The sequence below is a fragment of the Apis laboriosa genome, unplaced genomic scaffold, assembly GCF_014066325.1.
Source record: "Apis laboriosa isolate Shangri-la unplaced genomic scaffold, ASM1406632v1 scaffold34_cov151, whole genome shotgun sequence".
NCBI classification, from domain to species: domain Eukaryota; kingdom Metazoa; phylum Arthropoda; class Insecta; order Hymenoptera; family Apidae; genus Apis; species Apis laboriosa.
Genome location: NW_025222928.1, coordinates 1,998,898 through 2,015,821, shown reverse-complemented (window position 1 = coordinate 2,015,821; position 16,924 = coordinate 1,998,898).

Sequence of the window (16,924 nt, the reverse complement as noted above, 5' to 3'; positions counted from 1 at the left end):
AATGAATAAATTCATATTTTATATTTGCAATTTGATCGATTCAATAACGAGGGTAATTATAAACGAATGGAACGCAATGTGATAGAAGATAATTATGGTTCGACGAAAAAATGGCTTTTTGGATGCCATTTACTCTTCATTATTTTACAATTATCTTATTGCTGTTTATTATTGGAATACAAAGATAACAAAGTAATTGGCAAGAAAATTCTTAAATTTAAATCCTGCGAGCAATTTTCTAATAATCTAGGTAGCTTCGATCATCTAAGCAAAGCGATTTCCTCGTATTAATAATACTTTCACGACTGATGGGATCGCGCTAAATGGATTATTACCAACAAAAACCTAGTTTTCTTTCGCCTGCTGAATATATATATATATATATATACATCTTCCTTTATAACGCGTATCGTTCAATGCCAAGAGAGAACTATTAAGCAATTTCCCCTAATTCTAAATATTTATTCTCCATCTTCTAAGATATTTCTTTCTTTTTTTCTATAGTAGGAATTCATATCAAAAACGATTCAAATTTTCTTTCAATCTCAACCCTCGATTTCAAAAAATCATCGTAAGAATCATTGCTAATCGACCAATTATATTCCTTGATCCAAAAATCATCTTCCTTAGACGATCCAAGGGGGCGCGTATTTTCTCCACGACTCCACTTTCATTCCGCGTCTGGCATAATTACACTCGTCACAGTCTCGTCGCCCCCCTCGTTTCTCAGGTGGAGGGGAGAAAAAGAAGGAGAAGAAAGGAAAAGAGGAGAGGGCACGCGAAACACGTGTGGAAAGAGCGGAACGGAAGCAAAGGGTTGGGCGGGAGGGGCGTTATCGCGTTGATAACGCGGGGGGGGGGGGACACAGCGTGCGAAACGAGCGACATTCATTAATCGACGCCGCAGCATCGTCACCCTTTAAGCGCAAAAGCTTTTGCGTCTCATTAGTGTGGCACCGAGAGAGGGTTGCGAAGAGGAGCCACGCCAGCGCCACTTCACATTCACCCACTTGCAGCACCCCTCCACCCCTCCCGTTCACAGTGGCGTAGTCAGGGATTTAATTCGAGGAGTTTGACCCGCGTTTTCGTAAGTACGTTTAATCGAGATTGGTTGGGCCTCGATCGAGCTAATTTCCGGTCGCTCGTTGTGGAAATACCGAGAACATCGAGCGAGCGATGTTCCTTCTTCGTTTAAAAAATGAAGTGGGATTTAAAGAAATAGGAAAAGTGAAAAGGTAAAATGTTGAGTTCAATTCTGTTGAATTCGTCATCGCGTGATCTTGTAAGGAAGATAGCTAAGGTCAATGGTAATGGAAGAGCGTTTCAAATAATTGTATTATTTTTCTACTATAAATTCTTAATGTTTTAAATTAGTTAAACACGTTACTATTTAACTCTTGTTCGCTACTGGGAAGAGCAATTTCCTCGAAGAAAGTATTCTCGAAAAATGAGCCGATTTTCGTAGTAGCGTGTTTGCTTACAATTTTTAAGGAGGAGGAAGTTTCCCCAAGGTGTAATATATCTTTCTATAGCGTTCCGCTATCTCAACACTAATATACTAAAATCTTAAGAACGCGTGTTCTTCCCCTTGAAAAAGTTTCCATACACTAAAAGAAAAATCTTCTAGTAAACTGTAGCTTGTAATTAAACACAATGAACATAATCCAAATTTAGCTGCTTCTACTTTTTAACCGTTAAAAAGTTGCCACTTTTGCACGAAGTTTGAGCTTTAGAATAAAACTAGACTTTTACTCGGATTCTTTAGGGGAAAAAAAGAAGAATTAAGCTTTCTTCCGTTTACAAAAAGCGATGAAAAGAAAATAATATACAAGATTAAACGTATGAAAAGTTTCGTATACTCGTTAAACCGTAATTTAGAATAATTGTACAATTTGTTTCAAATTTCGAGAAAGAATAAGAGGTAAACGAAAAATTAATCTCTCATAAAAGTTTACTCGATGCAAATCTTTCGGCTCGAGTGGTGTGTTATACAAGTCGTCTTAGCTACGCCACTGTTCTCCTTCATCTTCTCATCAAGTGGAAAAAGGGGAAGAAGAAACCGAGGGGATGTTTGGTCCTCTCTCTTTCTCTCTCTCTCTCTCACCTTCATTCTCTCGTCGAATCTTCTTTCAGCCCCGACGAAGGCGATAACAACTATGGGAAGAAGAGGAACGCGCCTTTACCGGGCTGCCTTGACGCGATAACCTTGGATTTGATGTGGATCACAACGTACATACTCGGCCTTTGTTTCATAGCCATCTTCGCCGACGTTCTGGTCATCTTGTCCATTGGAATCTTTCTACGTAGGCTCGATTGGAAGAACGAATGAGGTAATCCAATAAATAAACTCCACCCATTTCCTTCTTCTTATATAAAAATGTATTTGTAAAAATATTCGTATCCAGCTAGCTGTGACGAGAGAGAAAGAGGGAGAAAAGAAAAAGAAAAAGGAAAGCAGGAAGGAGCTGACCCCGAAGACGAGGGAGAGAGCATCGACGAGAGGCTCCACGCAGCAATTATGTTTTGCAGCAGGGAATAAAGTTAAAGTTAGCCTGCCTCTTCGAGTTAGCTCGCCAAAGTTTGAGATTAATTTAACCGCTGAATATAAATAAAGGAGGATATATGGTTTCGCGATACTTGTTGAAAGACCAAAATCGAAGACAGAAACCATAGGGAAACGGACTTAACTTACGCCCTCAACTTTCCCAGGAAGAATTATCCAATTACAACGTTCGTTTCTTTCCACCAACTTTTAAATTAAACACATTCGTTTTTCTTCCCTCCGTAATCCGCGCTGTTCCCTCCTCGACTCCATCGCGATAATTTTCTCATTTCCACCGCAAAAGGAGTAGAACCACGACCTGTTCCACGTGGTGTCACACCTATGAATAATCGATGAGCGTCGAATTATCATAATTCAGCTAGACGCGAGTGCGGCTGCGATTCAGTCAATTCCATCTGATTTAATTCGCGATCATCTCGAATTCCACTTTCTCTCGTCGAAAACACTCAATTTCGGATTTTCCGGAATACACGACTCGTCCAGGAAAGAAGAAGAATGTGACTAAGAAGAAAAACATTGCCTCTTTGTACTTCTTTCTCGGGGAGAAAATGGAAACAAAATTCTTGTTTTTATTATTCTAGTGGACGAGAACGCGAGGGAAACACGAGCAACGAAAGATGAAATGGTCGCGTTGTTTGGCTTCGATGAAATTTCATAGCGAACGATCGATGATACCACGGAATAGAAATTGATTCGTTTGGAAATTAAACAAGATCGTCGGATTGTTCTTCGTAAGATCAGCGTGAAAAGTACACGCTTTTTATTTTCGTGGAAGAAGTTATTATATTAACACGCGTCGTCGATCAGAATTTATTTAAAGTTGGAATCGTCACTTTGCTGGAAAATTAAAAGATTTCGATGGGATCGCGATTGAAATGATTGAGATCGTTACATTATAAATTCAAGGAGGAATATTGAATTTTGAGACGAATAAGGTAATAAGATAGAATAAAGGAAAATAGATGGGAAAGAGTACATAAAATTGTGCATATAATAAGAAATATTGATTCTACATATTTAAGCTGAAAAACGTGGAATCAGAGAAAGAAGGAACGTAAATATAAATTTTGTATACATCGCGTAACGTATTATCGATACGCTTATATTAGATATTTTTCAATATCGATAAGATGCAAAATTCCATCCACTCTATTATTATCCAGAAAACTTTATTATTATTTCAATCTCGACGATGGAAAATTTTCCATCGAAATTTCAAGTCGCGAATTAAAAGGGATTTCGAGACAAAGAAGGTCGAGAATGAAAGGGAAACGAAAGCAGAAGATTCGCTTGTGTATTATCCGATCGGTAAGATAATTAGAGGAGCAGACGCTTGCCAAAAATTCTCATTGTAATTTTGGACAGATCTACTCTCTTCTCCGTTAATGATCGTATTACACGTATTCAAACGTATCTTTTTACCGACCGTCAGACAGAAATCGGCGATGACGGAGACCGAAAGAAATCGAGAAAGACGGTAATGAATAGAATTTCAAAGTTTCTTTCTCGTCAGAGAATTTATCGTGGAGAAAAACGATAGAGAGAGAGAGAGAGAGAAAGTCTCCAAAAGTATCGTAATTAAGAGGATTCTTGGCCACAAGCACCGATGATCAAAATAAACTAACCATCTTTATCCCCGTTTCTTTTAAGAAAAAAGGAAAAATTCAATTTCGCTCCCTTTAAATCTTGCACGAGGAAGGAGAGGAGGAAGGGAGGAGGGGAATATTGGAGAAAGTGACGTTTTCTTTTCACCTGGAAATGGTTATTACTTGCAGCAATACAAACAGCATACGAAACGAGGTAATTTCTATTCGCCATATCCCCTCTCTCCCCTCCATCATATTTTATCCGTTCCTTTTAATAAAGCAATCTCTTCCGTTTCGTGTAACTAAGTTGCTACAAATAATATATATAATTTATCTCACGTTATGGACTAGCAAATATTCTACTCACAGTTATTCATCAGACTTTCAACTTTTGGCTTCGCTTAATTAATATTCATTTCTTTCTTCATTCAACCATGATCGATCGCTTTATCGTTATTGAAACGATTAAATTAAAAGATATATATATATAGAGCAAAAACTATAATCAATTAATCTATTCGTGACGAACACGAATAAAAGAAGAATGTGAAAATGTTCAACTGTATCGCGTATTTAATTCGATGTTTATATTGTTGATATTCGATCTCGTTAATAAAGTCACAATTAAAATTTTTCATTTCCCCCATAATTTCTTCATAATTCGTAAATAAAATAAAATAATCCGTCCGGAACGATTCGATGTCTCGCGTAAAATTTTCTCTCCTCTTTTTCCGGAGGGGAGAAAAAAAGAAGAAGAAAAAGAAGAAGAAGAAGAAGAAGAAGGAAAACACGAAAGAGAGACGCGTATTTTTCTACGGTTGATGTAACATTTGTTTCGCCCGTGGCACGCAGATGCTCAAAGAAGTTTTCCTCGAGAGAGAAGGCGAGGAAATGATCCGCGAACGCGTCTCAGACGTCTAGACCAGAGCAAACGTGCGCTTAAGAATGCTTAAACCGCTCGAAAACGCTTGTCTGTACGCGCGGAGGTGAAGATAAGCGGCGAGCCAAGGAAATTATGCGTGATAAAGGCAACGAGTTTTCTGGTAAATTTAACCAGGCTTTTATTTATAAGCACGTTCGATGTATCTTTCCCACGTGTATCGATCTAAAAATTTTCAATATATGTTTCCACAACGAGTAATTTTCATTTTCCATTCGAAAGAAGAATCATTCTTATTTTTTATTTATTTTATTTCATTTTATTTCTTTCATTCGATTCGTGTCGTGTCGCGATATCGAAGAGAAGTTTGACGAAATTTTGGGAAAATTGGGAGGAACCGATGATTTATGGAAGAATAACATATTTGAAGAACGATCGAGAACAGTAGGAAAACAAAGGATTCGATCTACTTCACGTTTACTCACGATGGCATAGATTTGAATTCTTGAACGTTTCGAAACTTCGTCCTCTTGTAATTTTTACAAATATCAATAAAAAATTTACTCTTCCATTTCTCTTTTTAACTTAATTAAACACAAGTAAGCAAAATTAGGCGACACTTTAATCATTCTCCTTCATACTCTTCCTCATCACCTACATCCGAATGCTTGATCCTCATCCGAAGAAAGAATCTCGAAAAGCATCGAAAAATCCTGTGTAATACCCGAACACCTCGACCAAAAAAAGAAAAAAAAAATGTTTCCAACACTCTCCTCTTTCCATCCCCCTGGAAAATTTCGAAAAAAAAAAAACGAGAGGGATTGCCACGGGGATTGTTGTCAATCAAAAGTCATACCCGATAAGGGATATACTCGTTCGATCACCTCGAAGAAGATCGGACGGCGATCGCGATAAGGGTCTATCTCCATCGACAGAGGATCCATCGATAGTACACCGTGGTTATCGGTGGGCCGACATTTTGTTAGTCGTGAACGGTTTCAAGTTCTTTCGCGGTGAAACCTGCGGATTATCGACCCTCGATCCGTTTACACCGGTGATCCATTATCGGGGCATTCGAGGTGGCCGGTTGGACGATCGCGTTGCGAGCCACCCCTTCCTCCCCTCGAATCCCCTCGAGTCGATCTCTCGATGGGAGGATAAAGGCTGACGACGACCACGACGATGGGGATCGTGGGAAAAGGGATTGATCTTGGCGAAACGCGCGATCCATTCTCACGGCTGTTAAGGAGGAGAGTGTACGTAAGTAAGTTCCCGTTTGAGGGAATCGTTTCACGTGGCATTCGCGGAAATTCGAGGGTCTCGTGGAAGGAAGAAATCCAATGACAGGTAATAGTAATATATATATATATATTATATACGAGAAATGTACGCATCAAGTGAATTTGAAGATCGTATATCTACGTCCCACAGAGTTTCGAATCAAAAAACGGTATAATATTAAGTATAAATGATCGGCTATAATCGGAACAATATTTTTATAATCGAACGATTAAAATGGATTGCATTAAATGAATTTACATCAACCTCGATTAGTCGGATAATTTGTCACGCGTAATTTACGACGATTATGCATTTAATTCGATAAAATATCGTAGAACAGAGAGCACATTCTCTCTCAATGATTTCTACGCGTTGTTTCATTCTCGCGTACGCATCGAGTGAATTTGAAGATCGTGTCAATCTCGAAAGCGTGTAATATACATATACACTCGTTTGACGAGTAAAAATTTTCAATTTCGAACGACAAAGGGATTAAAATTAGAGTGGAGATAACGAAGTGGTGGGAAGACAGAGAGAGAGAGAGAGAATTGTCGTTGCACGATTGCGAATCGAAACGGCGCAATCACGACGATTTAAAATTCTCTATGATAATGTCTGGCCGCGTACAGGGGGGGATCAGAGGGAGCCTCATTTTCCAGACGGGTGAAGCATCAGCGCCGTTGCAATCCAGTAATTTTCGAGCGCAATTACAAGCGCGATCAAACGACGACGCACGGTATACGGGCCGAAAAAAAAAAAAAGAAAAAAAAAAAAAAAAAGAAAAAAGAAAAAAAAATCCCATTTGCGCCTCGGCCCCGTCGCGAAACCTGAATATATATTTGAAACAATTGCGAAACCCCGGCGGATCTATCCCGATTATATATCCGCCGATCGGTTTACTGCAACGACCCATTATTTCCGGCGAGTGGTTTTCATCATTGGTGAACAAGTGGAAGAAGATTCTTTGAAAAATAGTCTCGTAATTTATCGTCCCCTTTTTATCAAGAGCATCAAAATAAATAAAATGGAATAATAGAAATGAGAAAAATAGGGAAGATGGAGGAATAATAAATTTACTTAAGGGAAGAAATAATAGGGGAGAAATCGCGATTAGGTGATAAGCAATTTCAAAAGTATGCAACGTTTGACGATAGAGCGATGCTTCTCTGCTTCGAGAGGAGATAGAGATAGAGATTGAATATCGAATTCTCGAGTGTCTGGAGTGGGTCCATTTAATTCGATCAAAATTGTGTTGTTCCGATTTCGATAGCGATTTCCCTCTATCTCGAGCGCGCGGAGGGTGGATATATTCGGTTAGCTTTTAATTCGGTCGCCGAATTAACATTTTCCATGCACAATCGAATAGTCGAGGGTAATATTTCAGAGGGTTAGGTAGAGAGAGCAGTTACAGGTGGTTCGAGGGATAAATTTCGTGGATAAATTCAGAAGTTTGGAAATCTTCTCCCTCCTCCCTCAAATCCTGTGGAAATGGTAAAAAGGATTTGCACGGGATTTATTTGCACAATGATTTATTTTAATCGAGCCGTCCGATTTAGCCTGGTGTTATTTACGCGGAAAATTTGCGCGGTTCAAAATTTCATACATGATCCGAAAATCTTTAAAATACGAACGACTCTTTTGAAAAACGATTCTTTTGATCGCTTTCAACCTATTTCCTCGCAAACTTTTCCCAGGCGTTTTCAAATTATCGTTGTTCCACATCGAGAAACTTGTCTTGCCGTTGCGTCAGTTTCCCCTCTAGATCTCTAAACGCGGCCACCACGAGCTTTTTTATCGTGCGTTCATTTCCGGTTGCTCGTTCCTTCAACCGGGCATAAAAAGATCGAGCAATAAAGTGTTGTTCGATTAGCATCTAAACGCGACCGCGTCACGTAAACGCAATCAAAATCCCGTTTTCTTCATCCTCGCCGTCATCCACCCCTTCTCCCTTAACAATCCGCGTAATCTGCGTATCGTATATCCGCGACACGTTCCTCCCGTTTCGCGAGATTGATGGCGGAATATCGAGTAATTGATAAAACTCGGTCGCGGTTTCTTCGCCCTCTTATCCTCTTCCCCCCCCCCCTCCTCTCCTCCCGATAAATATAAATCTTCCGTGAAAAGAAAAAAAAGAAAAAAAAATGAAACGATCTCAAAGCGCGTGAATTTATCGAGAAAATACGAGATATCTATATAAATATAAAAATATCGAATATTGATGTAACGAATAGGAATAAATAAAATAAATGGATAGATAATAGTCGTATAAATCAAACTATTTACAGAAAATAAATTCAGAATAATAAATGAAAGGCAATTGTGAGGGAAGAAACGATCGGATTGATGAGGCTACAATCGGAACAATATTTTTATAATCCGTCCATTTCACACGTAAGATTTCAAATTATCGTATCGTGGTCGAACGATTAACGGATCGGATTGCATTAAATGAATTTACATCGACCTAGTCAGATCACGTAATTGGTCACGTATTTAGACGATCTCCGGTATGCATTTAATTCGAAGAGATAAAGTATCGTAGAGCAGGAGAGCGCATTTTCTCTCAATGATTTCCACGCGTGTTTCATATTCATGACACGGTATGAAATCTACGCGTGGTATACGTATATATATATATTTACATGATGCAACGCTGTGCCATGCCACTTGCATTTACAGCGGTAATATATCGTAATGAAAGCCAGAATGTTCGGCAAATGGTAAAACCGCGTTTATAATTCGTTAGAAAACGTGGAAGCCTCGTAATATAAATAGCGAATAATTGAAATAAAATGTCGAGCAACGTGAGAGGGATCCAAGTACAATTTTTCTTTTTTTTTTTTTTGAATCTCAATTACGAAAAAGAAAAAATGAAAATTACGTTTACAATTGAAAAAAAAAAGGGAGAAAAGAGGCGATCTTTCAAAAGTAAGTATTGGTATTTTCGAAAAACCAAAATTTCATGGCTCTTCTTTCGAAAATACAGTTCTCCATAATTTCGAAAACGGCCCGAAATTGTCGAAAAGAGACATCGTGTTATTTTCCAGTCAGCTTGGCTTATTGGAAAATCACACCTCGCACTCTCCCCTCACCACCATAAAATGACACACAGGCTGGGAATAACGCTACCCACCGAAACTAACTCGAACCTGTCACCGGCGTATGGCCATCCCTCAAATGGATATAAATCCGGATTAAATCGCGAATTTTTCACCGGTACACGAGACACGATATCGTCTCCCTTTCTCTCCCCGTAATTTTCCAACCACTGAGAACCTTTTGATGGCAGCGTCACGCGTGTCGGCCGAGAGAACACCATAGACTTCGTTGGAGAATTCAGTGAAAAGGGTTGGAAAATATTTTGCCTGAAGAGGATGCAATTTCTATTCGTGGTCTAATTAATTGTTTATAATAACGTTGGTCTCTTTTCTCTTCCCCTCTTGATTAAATGATTGATTGATCGTGTCAAGGATCATTCAATTAATCTCGTAGAATGATTTGTCCTATTCAATGCTCAAATTTGAAGCGTTATTTACTTCCTTTCCTTTCTTTTTTATTCCTACTTTTCTTTTATCGTTTTCCGTAAAACTGGAAATACGATAAATCGACCAAGAACGAAATCCGTCTACTATTTGAAATCTTACAACGTCCTAACGAAGTTGCCAACAAACAGCTACAATATAAATCCTGATCCTTTCAGATCCGCAATTCGCCAAGTTGGAAAAAAGAAACTTTCAGATTTTTACAACTTTAGAGAGAAAACAAACGGAGAAAGAAATTGAAAACATTGAAAGTTCTTCGAGAATATAATATCACCCAATAATTATAAAATATCTCTTCTCACTTGTACAAATTCTACGATGATTCCAAATATATTTCAATAATCTTAACGAATCGAAAGATCAAAACTAAAACGTGATGAACTTTAAAACACGTAATCCACATAACTGGCCACACAACAAGAACGGACAAATCCAGATTCCTCCACGAGATCCAACGAGAGACGAGTCTAAGTCTTTCCTCAAGTTCCATGATCGCCTTAGACGCAAAGGCTCCCTTAAAAAGTTTGATAAGAATCCTCGATTCGAATTTCTCTCCACGTTCGCGCTCTCTCGCGTTTTTCCTTTCTTTCTTGAAAATGTGGAGGAGGGGAGGTCCAAATTTTAAAATCAATCGTTTCCATGTCCCACGAGGTATTCGAGCATTTTTCATCGGCCATTACCGTTATATCGAATCGAACACTTGATGAAGCGACACTCGAAAACTTTATTAAGTTACAACGATTTTATGAAGCGAGGCGAGTCCAATTCCCCCAGCAAGCGATTCTTGTTGCTCGACCAACCTTTATTCCTCGTGCTTGCGAACTTTATCGTGCGAATAGTCCAAGTAGCAGTTTCTCGGAATTTTTACGATCCCTTGAATCGTTTCGAGCAAACATCGATGGCGTTTTAACCGGCTTCAAATATACGTTACACTTATTCCAACGTATATTGTTATTTGTTATTTAATTAATAACTTTCGATCGATCGTTTAAACTGTTAAAACTCTCGTTTAAAGTGGATTTCTAACCAACAACGCACGATGTTTCCAAATGGCCGCCCGTTCGAATACTAATATATATTTATTTTCGTGACCGATATAGTTCGAGTTTGATGGTAGTCTTGGAGGGGGAATATATACGAAATGTCTTTCGTACATTCGTCGTAGAGGTGAATTATTTATAAATAATGTTATCTACGTTTCGGTTTGTTTTGAATATTAGAACTCGTTGAATATTAGAACTATATGTTATACGAATGTATATGTATTTAAATTATTATATTATTATTACTTATTATATTATATATTAATTATTATATATTAATTAATATATATTATTATATTAATATTAATTATAATTAAAATATTAAAAGAGAAATAATATATCCGATTCTTTCCTCTTTTTATCGAATTTCGATTTATATTATAAAGATTCGATTATAAAAAGATAGTAGTATAAAAAATATTCGACGATTTAGATAGAATATTTATTCCATTCGATACACGTGATCCGATCTTTTTAAGCTAAGTATTCACGAAAAATTCTTTCTTGTGACATTTTAGTTTTTTTTTTTTTTTTTTTAACACATATCTCTCGAATTTGGAAATTTTTCATCTTCCTTTCAAATAGATGGAAGCAACGAATAAAATTAAATTTCATTCAAGCGAAGTCGAAGATGATTTGTCGTACACCAAGAAATATTATTTCTACCACGAATTTTTTCACGAATGATCGATATTCGAGTCTCGATTTTTATTATCAAATGGCGATTTTCTGTCGCGACATGCATACGATTTGTGGCTCAAAGAATCGAAGAGTTTAGTTTATTTTAAGAGGAAATTTCGCAGCTAGAGAAAAAAATAATTTCGAATGGATATTGATTGGTGGACGATCGAAACTCGCAAGTCGATTTATATTTCTATTTATATTTTTCGTGGCACGCATTCATCCGTTTTGTAATCCGAGAACCGTCGAAAGAGGGTTCCATTTTTTTTTTATCCAGAATCGATAATTATTCCAGTTAGCGATGGCCACGACTCGAGTCCTCTTCCAAAAGCGAGAAAGAATAAACAAAGTATTTTTATCCGTTTGTATCCGACGAATTTCCTCGTTTTTTAAAATTTCAATTCGCACAAAATCCTTCGGAATCCTTCTTACAAACTTCTTAAATCCCAAGATTCGTTTCTTCCTTTTTTTAATCACTTCCAAAACTCTCGACTCGAATTTTTCGAATCCAAGTCCCAAAATGTTTTCTTTTCTGTATTATTATGTATTGTACTAATGAAAGTTTACATTGAAAAAGATTTCAAATTGTTTTTTTAAATTGGAGAATGAATGATCGCTCGATGATCTTTGTTCATCGAAACAAACAATCGTTTAATCGCGAATGCGAATCGTTCGTATGCAAATTGTTCGAAAATTCGAAACAACAGTGGGAGCACTCCCATCGCTGGATGGTGGTGGGATGCGCAAGGGAGGGTTGAAAAAGGCGGCACGGCATCAATTCGGCCGATGGAAACGGTTAATTGACACAGTGGAGCGCGCCCATATTTCGCTCGGGCCGGATTTCAATGGCGGAATTTCCGGGTGGAAAGCGGGTGTGGCCGTTGAACGCCTAATACGGAGGTTTTTAGCGCGACAGAGCTTTAAGACTGGCCCGCTCGAATAAAGACCGATTTCACGCCGAATGGACGCGTACAAAGCCGGCCACGGTGCGTATATATTCTCCTCCCTCTCCGTTTTTCGTTTTATTTTTAAAAATAAAAATTGTCCATCCGATTTCCCGGCTGCGCCAACTGTGACTCCACGTTTTTCGCCCTTTTGATCTCGACTCGTGCACAAATATACACGATAACGACGCTTATTTCCTTTTGTTTTTTTTTTTTTTTTTTTTTGAATCCTTGCTATTTATTAAGCACGAACGAATAATGCTCTTCTCTTTTATTTCTTTATTATTTCTATTCAAATACAATACGAAAAGTTGGGATAAATTATTTTCAATTATGTAAATTATCTAAATTAAAAATCGATAATTTATTATAATTAATCTTGCAAACGGTGTTTTCATCGTTTCTATTCCATAAAAAAAAAGTTCTGAAGTTAAAGATTTTTAGAAACTGCAAGTTCTCGAGTTCTCAGAACTTGGGAAAAAGATGGCTACGTAAGATTATAAGGCTTCTTAACCTTAGCCTTAGATACACTTATATACTATATATGTACATATATTTTTCCACGAGGAAATATATCTGTGAGATTATACATTTGTACGTATAGATATGCGATATTTCGATAGAAAGTTTCATCATTATAGTTTGTATTCAGAAGGAACATCGCGAAGAAATGTATCTTTCTTTTCATCGGCAACGTTTCTTTTCTTCTTCCTTTCTTTTTTCTTTTTTTTTTTTTTTTTTTCATTATTTTCTTGAAATTGATTTTCCTTTCTTCGATAAAATAGAAAGAGTCGTATTAATCCCAACGATACCCAATCATTTCATCCTTCATCCCGTTGCGCATCTAACCTTTCGAGACATCCATCCATCCTTTTTCTCATACATAAAAAATGGTCGAAAGAATCGGCAAGCGCCGATCGGAATTGGAAATATCTAATTCACGGTTTTCCATTAATCACGTACCTTCCGACCTTTCCTTCTCGCGTCTTCTTATGAAACTAACGCGGGGAACACCTTGGAACGACAATCTTCCTCATCGAATTCGAATTTATCGACCATCATGTACGCACGTACGTTTATTTGTTTGTTTAAATTGTTCTTCCTTTTCTTTACAGTGAATCGTATCATTTAACGGAACAATTAATCCACGGAATTAAATTCAAATTCGATGGATTCGGGGAAGCTTTGGAGACACGTTAATTCCGTTTGTATCGAATCTCAATAAATCCCGACTAAGGAATTCTCCCTCTCTCAATTTGTAAATAAAGATCTACAAGTTCGATGTTAATCTTCTTTCAATTTTAAATTATCGTAAAAATTTTCCAAGCAAACGAATCGGATTCCCGAAACTACAAACTGTCCTTGTTTATCCTGGGGAAGATCCTGAATTTTCCGAACGAACACCGGATCTCCGACAAATAAAGTGCCGGTCCAATTTCACCAGCTTCTTCCCCCACTCCATTTTACCATTTTAAACCGACCTATCCTCCACTACCCCCTCCCCCAGATCCAGATCATTATTTCCTACTGCGAATCGACATATATGCACGTACCACGTCTGGACATGCACAATTTCGTAGAAAATCGGTAGCTTCATTAATCTTTCACCTCTTCCTTCTTTCCCCCAACCATCTTTCGCCCTTCCATCCTTTCGTTCCTGCAATCTCGAAGAGCGCAAACACCCGATTCGAATTTCTTATGCAACCCTTCCTCCTCCCCTCCCTCCCCGCGCATACAAACGACGCGTTTAGGCAAGCCACCCCTCTCGAAGACGCGGCGAAAAGTTGGCCGAGGGTGTGGAGGGGCGTGGAATGGACGGCTTCGATCGTACCCCCGTTTACGTCCCGGCTCCGCTTTGTCTCCGTGTGAAAACGAAATAATAGATATTCGGGGCGGAGGGGAAAGAAAGGAAGAAAGGTGGTATCGCGATGGTTGCTCGACGAATGGTTGGTCCAAGTGAACAATCCCTTTCTCTAATACAAATACGATCCACGTGATTTAATTATCGATCCTCGAACGGAGGAAGGTATTAAAATCGAGAGAGAGAGAGGGAGAGAGAGGGGGAGAGAGAGAGAGAGAGAGAGAGGGAGAGAGAGAGAGAAGGTGACGAAGTTTCGCGCTCTTCAGTTTTCGTGGCGTCGAATTCTTCTTGGAGAACGAATTGGAGTTTTTGGGAAAGTGGCCATTCGTGGATATTTCTATTATTCGTTTTTCCATTCCAAGTATATTTCACGAGTTTGTATTTGCTACAGCGAGAAAGTTTTTAATGGAGATTACTCTCCCCGAACTTCGCTTGGAACGCGAAGGGTTAATGTTTCGAATGGCGAGGAGATCTTCGCGGCCGGCGACCGCACACCCGCTTTTAAAGGGAATTTCGCCGGTTTGTAACGACGAAAAAGGGATTAACCGCATAATGAGAGGGGGGAGGTTATGGAAGGGGGGGGGGGGAGGTCTCGTTATGGTTATCGTCTCGGGGGTAAGAGGTAATTGGAAAAAAAATTGGAAAAATTGTTGGATGGCTGTGTCGGGATATAATTGGCACTTTTGTGGCGCGGGTAAGGGATTCGAACGATGCAATAAAAACACGCCTTTTATTACCGCTTATACTCGAAAGAGATGCTCTCTCAACATGGGGGGAAAAAAAGTGATACGAGATCGAAATAAAATCGTACGGTGTTTAATTATTGCGTGAGCTTGAATTGAATTCGAGTGTTCGTCACTTTGCTTCAAGTTTCACGTACGAAACGAGAAGCCTTTGTCGGACGGCCTTTGATGGCCGACTCCGATGGCGGGCGAGATGAGGAAAAAGGCAGAGGTTAATAAAATTCCAATCTAGCTAAAGGATTGCTCGCTAGATTAGGAGCTTCGCTAAAGAGAAGGGCGAATCCGAGATTTCTGGGGAGGAGGTGGAATCGTGAACGGAAGTGAGTTGAGCAGGGATGGACGATCGAACAGAGAGAGACAGAGAGAGAAATTAAATTGTCTTCGATTTCGCCCCTCTGACCTGATCGCCACTCTACGCTGGAGAAAGAGAGGGTTAAGAGGGTTGTGGATGGCGCGAGAAACTTTTCACCGTGTCAAACGGCGTTCGCTTCTTTGAATCCGCTTTCCTCCCCCCTCCCAAAGCGGTGGCTTCGAGTGGTTCTCTTTCGAGTGCATTACGACGCATTGGCGAGGGAGGGAAGGGAAGAAGAGAGGGAGGGAGATGAGAATAAGGGTGGACAAACGAAGAAGTGGAAAAATCGGAATCGTGGATAGGAAAACGAGGAAAGAGCAGAGCAAAGAGAGAGAGAGAGAGAGAGAGAGAAAGAGAGAGAGGTTGAAAATGAAAGGGGAAGCGGGGCCATTTCCGACTTGGTTTATGTTTTATACGAAAAGAGGGCGAAAAGAGGCGGGGGTCTGGCTTGTGCCACGCCGGCCATCGCGCTGCCAAAGTGACCGTGAGATCGGGGAAATTGTTTGAGAGCTTTCAAAGCTTTCGTTTCGTTTCTCGCGTCGCATCGCGTCGATTCCCTCCGCCAGATTAAACGTTCCAGGTTTAAACCCGTTGCAAGGGTTGTTGACGTAAGTGGGTTTTTAGTGCTTTGCGTCGGGTTGAGTTACAGCGCGAAGTGACGACGCGGCGATCGTCGCAATTGGTGATTCGAGAAGAATAATCGAATCATCCTCCTCGCGTCGAGAGAACGACAAATAAACTTATTTGATGTCGATGATCGATCTGTCTTCGATTCGAGGAGGGAAGATCGATACGAGGGACAATGTTCTAATAAGGAGAAAATTTTGAAGAGAAATAGCCAAATTTTTAAACGAAGAATACGTGAAATAATTAAATGTCGCTGAATATAAACTTGCAAATAACACGTGATACGTTAACATCAAAATTATCGAAATTAATTTTCGTTTACATTTATCCAACGTTCCTCGTTAAATAATATTATTTGTTCATCGTACGAATTCGATTCTACGATTAAAAAAACAACGCTTAAAAATCACTCGCGCAACATCCCCATTGATCGTGGGAACCAAAAATCGATCAAAACCCTTAAATCGTTACCCGTTAACGGCAAATGTCTTCCGGAAATTCACGAAGGAACCCGTTAAAAAATTCGCGTATGCAGTCGAACGACGCGAAAAAGAAACGAGTTGGCGCGACGTGTATCCCCTTTAAACACCAATTTTACGATATCGTTTCGCGACGTTTACTCTGTAATATATTACAGAGGCCGCGCAGCAGCTTGTATCCAAACAAATTACCATGCTACTCGCGTTGTTCAACGCGACGCTGCCTGCGAAGAATATAGAAATTGCATACGTTTCTTTTGCAAGCCGACCTATAATAATAAAACGATTGAACGCGTACGAAGATACGTTAACTAACCTAAAGAGAGAAATAGATGAATTTTC